Source organism: Rhinopithecus roxellana, chromosome 9 (genome assembly GCF_007565055.1).
Source record: "Rhinopithecus roxellana isolate Shanxi Qingling chromosome 9, ASM756505v1, whole genome shotgun sequence".
In the NCBI taxonomy this organism is placed as follows: domain Eukaryota; kingdom Metazoa; phylum Chordata; class Mammalia; order Primates; family Cercopithecidae; genus Rhinopithecus; species Rhinopithecus roxellana.
In genome coordinates, this window is record NC_044557.1 from 98,744,643 (window position 1) to 98,755,339 (window position 10,697).

Here is a 10,697-nt window from a genome sequence, read left to right on the forward strand (position 1 = left end):
AGCCTGGCCAACATGGTGAAACTCCGTCTCTACTAAAAATACAAAAATCAGCCCAACGCGATAGTGCGCGCCTATAGTCCCAGCTACTTGGGAGGCTGAGGCAGGAGAATCGCTTGAACCCGGGAGGTGGAGGTTGCAGTGAGCTGAGATCACGCCATTGCACTGCAGCCTGGACAACAGAGCAAGATTCCGTCTCAAAAAAAAAAAAAAAAAAAAAGTAAGTGGGAGGAGGATCATTTAAGGTCTCTCCAGGTCATGGTGAAAAGTGTGGATATGACTCATGGGATCCACGGGATGGGTTTTACTGGGAAAACAGAGCCTGGTATATACTTCATTTTCCCTGTGTTACAGATAAAGACACTGAGGTGCAGAGAAACTTGCTGAAGGTGACACGGTGATAGGTGGAGTAGCTGGATTTCTAACCTAGCCCTCTTCAACTTCAGAGTTCAATGCCCTAAATGAGGGGTGAGCAAACTGTGGCCTGTAGGCCAAGTTCAGACTACTGCCTGTGTTTTTTTATAAACAAATTGTCATTGGAGCACAGCGATTTCCATCCATTTATGTCATGTCAGTGGCCACTTTCCCACTGCAAAGGCAGAATTGAAGAGCCACAACAGACACTGTGGCAGGCAGAGCCCAAAATATTTACTATCTGGCCCTTTAGAGAGAAAGTTTATTGACTCCTGCACTAGCCTGTGGGCCTCAGGCAGGGAGGAATCACGTCTGCTTTGGGTTTATTGACCCCTGCACTAGCTTGTAGGCCTCAAGCAGGGAGGAACCATGCCTGCTTTGCTCCTGGTGTTTCCCCTAAGTCACTCAATGATTGGTATTTAGCTAGTATCCCCTTAGCATGTGCTGAATAAGTAAATAATGGGAGGTGAGTGCATAGAATTGAGAAATTAAAGAATCAGAGATTGAGTGACCAGGATTGGCAGGAGATAAGAAACACAGGCGGATGGGCATAGGCTCTGCTTGGAGTGCAGCAGGTGGACCCCTGCTTGGCTAGAATACAGCATGCAGAAGGAAGGGGCAGGGTGTCAGGTTAGACAGACCCCCTGGGGGTTGACTGAGAAGAGCCTTGAATGCCATCATCATGAAGTGCCCAAGACCTTTAAGTGGCTGAGTTACCACTCACAGAGCGGATGGAGGAGACCTGCTTTCCCAAGATGAAGATTGTAATTGGTTATGGATGTCCTATTTGTATGCTAATGCTGCTTAATAAAATAGCTAAACCACAATTAACGCTCCAGCTTTCTCTCTCCCTCAAAAAAAAAAAAAAAAAAAAACAACAAACAAAAAAAAAAACAGCCCATGGAAAGGTCAATGGATTTCATATAATAAATTATTAAATAATGGGAAACAAAAGAAGTAAGTTTCTGTGCTATCATCTTTTATTAACTATCATTTTTTACAAGCACTGACAATGTTTACATTTTGCTTCTGCCATCTTCCCGCCAGTTCCAGGAATTTTTGGAACTGGAATCAGGGTTGAGTGCAAAAATACATTGTTTGCCAGAGTTTATCTGTTTGAAAATCAAGACAGGTTACCTCTGTGATCTGACTTCTCTCTTTGTGTCAATGTTTAGGCCAATGGTGTGGCAGCACACTGGCAGATGTTACGGTAATATGGAAACCGTGATGAACAACACTACAATGCTAGTTACATTTAGTTGGTAATAACAAAACTATGCCAGGATCCTCTGTAGTTAAAATTCTTACTCCTGTCACGCAAATTCTGCCAGAGGGAAGACTAGCAAAAAGTCAGCATGACATAGGGGTACCCGTGAGCTTGGGCTCTGGGGTCAGACACTCTGCATTTGAATCACAGTCTCACTTTTCAGTAGCTGTGAATTTTGTCCTTGCTTCTTCCATGCCTCATTTTATTAAACTAGGAAACAGGGACATCAGCAATGCTTACTGCATAGAGTTGTGAAGACTAAGAAAATGCATGCAAACTGCATGTCAGAGTGTTGGGCACACAGTAAATGTTCAATGAGTGTTTCAAGGGCTCGAGGACAGTTGTCCATAAGAAGCCAAATGTATCAGTAAATCTGTTACACTAGGATCTACTTGAGGGTGAAGGATGGGAGGAAGAGGAGGAGAAGAAAAGATAAGTATTGAGTACTGGACTTAATACCTAGGGAATGAAATAATCTGTACAACAAACCCCCATGACTTGAGTTTACCTATGTAACAAACCTTCGCATGTACTTCTGCACCTAAAATAAAAGCTAAAACAATTGTTAGCTCTAATTTTTCTCGTCAACTATCAATCAATTCATTGGTAGTGTACCTACTGCTGTGTTGTGTGTTTTGGGAAGATGCTAAAAGAATATTGACCAAAGTCATCCTGGTTGCCAAATAATTTACAATTTTTGCTATGAAGTCGTGTCAAAGGTCATAGAACTCAAATGTTCATTTATTGAGTACCTACTAAGTATTAGGGAATAGGCTGGGTGGTGGTGGTAATAAAGAAATGAATCAGAAGAATGTAGCTCACAGTCTAGTGGTGTCTGTAGACAAAAACATCAATAAAGGGCAATGGAGTCAACATTATAAGTGTTTCCTCGCACATACACAAAAAGGACCTAGTTCTACTAATGATAGGACTTCATCAAATTTCTGGCCTTAATTTCCTTAATTTCCTCATTTCATGTTTCAACCAAAGAGATAGAAGATGTTTACCTTGCCCAAGGACTCACTCCCTAAGAATGTGTAATACTTGCACAGAATTCAATAGTCATTACACTTCCAAAAAATACATTTAAATAATAGAAGTCATAATCCCAGCATTTTAACATCACTCTAATTCTTTGAATTCTTTTTTTCACCATGATGTTTTTAAGTACAATTTTAAATGTAATTCCTATCAAATTTCACATATCATTAGGGCCACAGTTGTACAGAATCAGATATGAGGAATAATACCCAATTCAAAACATACTGTCATCATTTGGTGCCTATGGATTTTTGTGTCCCTGAGTTTTCCATTTTGTATTCAGCAACACATAAGAATTTTGATGTTGCTGCTTAGTTTTAATAAATATTTTTGGTATCATCGTTGTTGTTGAATGTATGGGTTGTCTGGTTTCACACCTTGTCACATAGTTTACATTACTGCTTATATTAAACTATATACGTTTTCCCAAGCATAAAGGTACTGTGGGAGTAGGCAGAGTTCCAGTAGGGAAAATATCAGATGTCACTGAGCTCTTCTCTTGGCCTTGGTCATGCAAAGAACATGTCAGAGTGGTGAGGCTGGGTATTCCCCTCATAGGATCCGTGGCACCACTCTGCACGCTCTAATACAGCCATGGCTGGCTGGCTTGACCAACCTCTTCATAATTATCAATGTTTTGCAAGTATTATCTATCCTTTTGTTTTTTGCTTCAGTATTATCAAGTATATTCTAGGCATCGTGTTTACATGATCTGTGGTGGCTGCCTAATGTTATGCATCACACTGAGTGGATTTTGCTCATAAAATGTTTCCGTTGTTAGATAACAAATAACTTCACAGTGGACATCTTTAAGTCTGAAGCTTGTTGGTGTTTGATAAGGGCTAAGACATGAAACCTTTCTCTTTCTCTCACAAGACCTGATACAAATGAATGAGCAATGTTAAGGCGAGTTAGATACAGAATAAGGTATCAGCTATACCAATTTCCTAAAATTTTGTTTTCTGTATTGAATTTCACATCTCTTTTTGTTCAGTACAGACCAAACTGTCTCCCCAGATGGAGCATGGAGAAAGAAAATTAGCCCAACATATGTTATGAGCATTCTTCTGTGGCTCCTCCCAAATCCACTCATCAGCCAAATTCCTCCTTTCCCTCTGGGACTGCAGGGAAAAGGAGAGTATCTTCTGGGATGTGGAATTTCCCCTCATCAAAAGAAAACAGACGCTGGGAGATAAATGATTCTCCTTATAAAGCTTTTGGATTTATCCCCAGGAGGGGGATTCCTGAGTTAAAGGGGAAATACATTTTTATGGCATAGTGCCGAATTATTTTTCAAAAGAGCTGTACCTATGTTGGCTTTTAAGTTGCCCAAATTTTAAATTATCCAATGTGCATAAATACCTGGGGAAGTGTATTTAGCATAACTGTATTTCAATAAGCATGTAAAGTAGACATTGTTGACTGTTCCCTAGTAGAGATTGCCAAAACTCAACTAATCAAACTGGATATTAGCACCCTTAAACAGAGTAGGGGCCATCTAAGCTGAATCAGGCACCAGTTGGAAAGCATGAAATTACTGACTTTGTTTAAATCTAACTGCAATTTATCCGTGGGAGAAGCATTGAAAGGTGACATTTGTCTTCGTGAGTTTCCCTTTCATTTCCGGAGCTAGAGTTCATCAGTCATGCAGCTCAAGTGCATGATACATGCAGATGAATATTTATTATAGATGATGGAGTATCCTTCTGGCAACATAATACACTTCATTCACTGGGAAGGGAATTCAAACAGATTCATGATAGACTACTCGTGTGACTGGAGGAGGCTTTCACCTCCCTGTGGTGAAATCCATGGAGAATCTGCCATGTTGGTGCAAGGAGAATCCACTTGGGTAGGGTCCATGTGCAAATTGATTTTAAAACATCATGGCTTGAATTTAGTTAAGTAACTTTTATTTGGAAAAAAGTTGCTATTTCAAAAATAATTCATTAGTGGTTGATGAAAAAACCAGCTTGATGCCTGAATTCAGCAAATAGTTTTGAAGCACGTTGGTTGTGGAATGCAATCTGTTTGAATCATGTTAAGTTCACTTGTGAAGATATAGTTTCCATGTATAGAAAAGGATCTTCAAATAAAGCGTGCATTTCCAACGTTGATCTGATACTAGAGGTTAAGTGCTTCTTTCTTAGGAAATGCATGATCAAAGACAATGAAATGACAGGAAAAAAAATTACTCAGAGCACGATTTTTTTTTTTTTTTTTAAATTTAGAAGCCACTCCTTTTCCCAGGAGAGCTGAGCAGAGAAATCACTAGAAAAATAGCCTCCTTGTGCCCATTAAGCTACCTTTTGTTTTCTTTCGATGACCAATGGGAATCTTATTCATTAAAATTGTATGGATGCCTTCTCCTTTCCTCCCACTGTTTATTTACACATAAAAAATAGATGATTTCCAGGATTCAAACATCATGCCTGTTAAGGCTGCTGAAAACCTCCATGCAAACAGTCCTTTCTGCAGAACCATTGTGAGTTTCCTAAAATATACTACAGCATATTCAGGTGGGTAAATTTGTGGAAGTGTAGACGAGGCTGACTATCTGAGGAAAACCAGCATTACAACAAGCCTTTTTTGTTTTATCAAAGCAGAACCACTGTGCCTTCCCAGTCTCTGGACACATGCCTCTCTTATTGCATGCTGAGTGGAAGTTACAGGAGGTGCAGTGAGTATGGGAGACTGAAACCAAAAGTACAGCCATCGAGGAAGATTAAACTCAACTTGACCTCCAAGGCTGACGGACGAATGATGATTAGAAAGAGGATATGCGTATCTAAATTGCCTTCTATCTCTATTACAGTCTAACGACATTACTAAAATTGCTGTTTGATAATTCGTCAACGCGAAATGTGTCCACTTATCTCTGACTATACAAACAATCATTGATTCAGCCTTTCAATGTGAGTCTCACCAAATTATTATGGGCAGATGGTCAGACCATTGAATTAGGGTTTGAATCCAAATCACCTCTGTGTTTTCTCTGTCTCTCTCCATTTCTCCTTTTCTCTTCCTGTCTCCCTAACAAGTATTAGTTGTGGTCCTGTTATTTAACACAGTTTCATTTCTGGCTGTACCACTTGCTCACCGGTGATCTTGGTCAAGTCACTTAAAATTGTGAAATCTTTGTTTCTCCTACATAAAAGGAGAATGATAACTGCCTTGCTTGATTCACAGACTTTTTGAGAAGCACAAAAGTCAAAGTATTTCATAGGGAGTAAAATGCTGTAGAAACGTGAAGATCCACACTTGGGCTATAGTATTCATTTATGAATTCATTGAGTACTCACTGTGTGCTAGGCACTGAGCTGGGTTCAAGGGATATGAAGATGAATAAAATGTATTCCCTGTGCTTCATATTTGTTGAGTCCAAGAGGGGTGACAGATGTATAAAGAAGTGTAGACAAGGACAGGTGATGCAGGGAAGAGCATTTCATGCAGTAAAAAGAGCACGTCAAGATCCAGATGCAGGGTGGTGAATGACAACTGTGGGGTCGTCTTTCACCTTGCGAGCCATGAGCATTGCCGTGTTTGTTTGTCTAGACTCCTCCTGCGCATCCCCATAGGCTAAGCCCCTCTATTCCTTATAACCTGGACCAGCCCAGTTTGGGCCTGCCTACATTATCTTACTGGATGCTGTTGCCCGTATAGTTATGACATCATTGTGTAGCTGCTGTTGAGGCTAGAGGTGGAACAAAGAAGAAGAAAAGCAGTATGGACATGAGAATGGCTTGGAAGGTGCTAACCCTCCTCTCCTTGCCCCTTTTCCTGGTGATCTGGTGCTCTTGTGATGAACTGGATGTGCCATGTGACAGGATCACTTCAGATGGTAGACTTACTTGAATCCTGGGAAAAAGAGGCACCTGCGATAGCTTCTCAGGCTTCATAGCTGGAGCTCTTCTTGGCCCCCAGACACAGGTCCTTGCAGCATAACAAGCAGGAGTGGAGTCAAACAAACTGGCTTGGAAGCATAGCTTGCACACTTTCCATTTGTGTGATCTAAAGCAAGTTACTTAAACACTTGAAGGCTCGACTTTCTTGTTTAGAAAATAGGAGTGATCATCACAGCAGCAGTCTCCTGGGGTTGCTGGGTGAAAAATAGACATAAATTGCTCAGCACTGGCCTCCATACATAGTAAGCACTTATTAAGTGGTTCTGTTTTAGAGATTGCTCGACTTCTGGATTTTGAGAGAATTAGCAGAGGAAAGAAAGAAAAACGGCTTCATCTTCCCCCATGGGTATCACTTGCTTCTTTCAGAGGGAGAAATGATTTTTTGTAGCAAGGCTGTAGTGAAGTGAGAGAGCTGCTCCAGCTGTCACGCCAGCTGCTGCAAATGAAATTTTCCTGTAGGTGTTTACGTGGATCTTCCCAGCAGGTGTTTCCCAGGTGTATTTCCTGGCTGGTGTGGTCTATAGGACTCTCTTTCCAGCTCGACAGTCTGTGCTGTGTTTCAGTAACAACCCCAATCTCAGTGATTTAGATCCACAAAGGTTTATTTATTGCTCGTGCTATCTGTCCCTTGGAGGCTGGCAGGACTACTCGGATCATTCTGGTCACTCTAGGACCCAAGTGATAGAAGCTCCATCATGATGCATGGTTCTATGAATTTCAAGGCAGGAAAAAGAAACATGGTAAAGCTTGAAGTGGCTCTTTCTTTTTTAAAAATTATTATTAAGTTGATATGTTTTAATCAACAAATCATAACTATCTGCATTTAGGGGGTATAATGTGATGTTTGAGATATGTATACAATGTGGAATGATTAAATCAAACTAATTAACATAGCCATCACCTTGTTTAACTATCATTTTTTACAGTGAAACATTGAAAATATACTCTTAGGTATTTTGAAATCTACAATACATTTTTACCATCTATATTCAATAATGTGCAAAGTCCTGTACATTACCTTGCTAATCCTCACCCAAACCCTACTTGATAGGGAACTTTATTTTATTGGTGAGAAATCAAATGCAGATTTGCCCAGGATCACACAGGCAATAAATAGCACTGACACTTGACCTCAGGCCTCTCAGACTTCCCAGTGCAGTGAAATTATGATTCTGGAACAATCACTTTATTTGCCTGTCTCTTCTACCAGCTGGGGGATGCCCTGAGGGCTTGGTCTGCATTTTATTCTTCATTTATTCCCAATGCCTAGCATGGTGTCTGGCACAGAGGAGGTGCCCAAGAGGGATTTGTTGAATGACTGAATGGTTAGTTGTGGCCAAAAATGAGGGGAACAAAAGGCATCGGGGAATTAGGCGAAGGAGGCAGTGATGCAGTGGTGAACTCTTTAGCATCACTTTCTTTAAGATTAATGGAAACCTTGACAGAGAGAGGCTGACACCACAGAAAGGCATTTGATCATCTCATTTAACAGGGGGTGTAGATGTTAATGGACTGAAGGGTTCAGGGCTGAAAAATCTTTTTGCTTTAGGTCAGTACCTCTCTCTTACTGCAAATGTCATGTCCAATGGTCACCTCTTGAAAAGTCAAGTTTTTTGACTCACAGCGATATCTAGAAAGACAGAGGCCACCTCTGGAGATATAGATATGGTTCCTTTGTTCCATGCCACCTGGAAAGCATTGCCAACCCTTTGTGAACCATCAGCAATAACATCTCCTTGTGTGATAGCTTATTTTTTAGTAACTGAAAGTAAACAAACTGCAGCTGTATTTGGGGACACTACCTAGTCCTATGACCTTGGGCAAACTAATTAATCTCTTTGGACCTCAGATTATTTTTGTGTTAAATAGGAGTACTGGTCTTCATAGTTACCTCACAATACTGATTTTGCCCAAATTTTCTGATGGGACGTGCAGACTGCATTTCCCAGCCAACTTCAGGCCAGTGGTCTCTCAGAAGAGTCACATGGCAGTTCTAGGAGCCCTCCTGAGACTCAGCTCCCCATGCACCTTTCTTTCCTCCTCCAACCTGAGCCAGGAATGTGAATGCTGCCATCCTGGGCCATGATTTTGAGGCCAAAGATGGTGGACAACATGGAACCTGTGTTCCTGACACCAGGAAGTGCCCTATCAGCCCTGGACCAATGGCCAGCCTAATTTAGGAGACAAATACCATTATCTTGTTTAGTTAACTGTTGTTTTAGAGATTCCTGTTACAGCTGAATCGCATTCTAACTAGTAGGCTATGTCAATGATTTCTAAACTTGCCTAATCATCCCACAGCCTGAAATATTTATTCAAAGCAGATTCCCAGGCTCCTCCGTGGAAGATTCCAAGTAAGTAGGTTGAGGGTGGTGCCCAGGAACCTATATTTTTAATAAATGCCCTAAAGTCATTCTTATGATTAAACAAGTTTGGAAATCACTGAGCCAGATAATATCTAACATCCCTTACCTTTTCTAAGCAGGACAATGATATGTTTGTTTGTTTATATATGTGTATATGGATTTATAGTTTATTTTTTATGTCTCCCTACAGCTGTATGGAAAGTATTTTAGAGGACCCAGGGTGTGGGGATGGAGAGAGTAGTAAGCGCAGCTGCCTGTTGAGGTCCAGAAGAGAGGAAAATAAGGTCTGAAACTCAGGTCAAAAGAGCTAGGAAAGTCTAGAGAAATCTCACATGTAAGTTGGACTGGGTGACTAACTAGGTTGGGGATGGAAGGGAAGACTCTGGTTAACTCCCACATCTCTGGGTTGGGTGACTGGGCAGAGTGATGCCCTTTCCAGGACAACAATGCAGGTGGAGAGGCAGGTTTGGGGAAGAAAATGGAGAGGTAGATTTGGGATGCACCCAGTTTGAGGGGCCAGTGGGTGGAGCTGTCCAGAACAGTCTAGGATTACAGATATCCCTTTCCTGGGCAGGACTTGAGTGATGGTGGTAGTAGTACTTAGAGAAAGTGAATGAGTTGGACGGTAAGGGTGTCATCTATCCACACCTCCTGATTCTGGCCAGGTCACTGGGTCTAACGTCCACTTTAAATCTAAACATTTCCCACCTTTAATAATGGACATTGGAGATAACAAAAGGTGGAAAGGTTGGAGGAGAGGGAGGGTTGAAAAATTACCTATTGGGGACAATGTTCATTATTTGCATGAGGGTTACACGAAAAGCCCAAACTTCACCCCTGTGCAACACATGCATGTAAGAAACCTGCACTTGTACCCCCTAAATACATAAAAATTTAAAAATAATTTTAAAAATTAAAAAATTAAAATGCAAAATTTCTAGTTGTTTGGGTGGTCATTTTTTTTTCTTCCCGACATAGAAATGAAAGAATTAAGTTATTGAATGGGCAGATACATTCATTCATTTTGATCATTTGTTCATCAAGGAACAGCATCTAATATGTACTCAGAGCTGAGAATAAAATGTTGAAAAAGATAGGCATGGCTCCTGCCTTCATGGAACTTAGACTGATGAGTGAGTCTGACAAAAAAGTAAAAATTAGCTGGATATGGTGGCATGTGCCTGTAGTTCCAGCTACATGGGAGGCTGAGGTGAGAGGATTCCTTCAGTCCAGGATTTCGAGGCTACAGTGAGCTATGACTGCACCACTGCACTCCAGCTTGGGCCACAGAGTGAGATCCTATGCCAAAAAAAGAAAAAAAGTAAAAATAATCTGAACTATGAGAAGTTCTACAAAGGAACCAAACTTTGTTGGGAAGCACATAATGTAGTAGGATGAGCACAAGGCTTGGAAAAAAAAGCATGCGCGGGAGTCTTGGGCTCTCATTCTCCACCTTTGCGGTGTCTGCACATCACAGCTGCAGTGTCTCATCTGTGAAATGGGTAGTTATCAATTTCCATACCTCACAGTTGTTGTATAGTTTAGGCTAAGTGATGCTGTCCTAACCACATCCATATCTCAGTGGTTTATAAGAACCACATTTATTTCTTATTCATGTTACTTGTTGGTTGCAGGCCAGCTATGCCTCTGCTCCATGGTCTCGTCTCTTTGGAAGGAGCAGGTGGCGTCTGGGCATGGGTATTCACA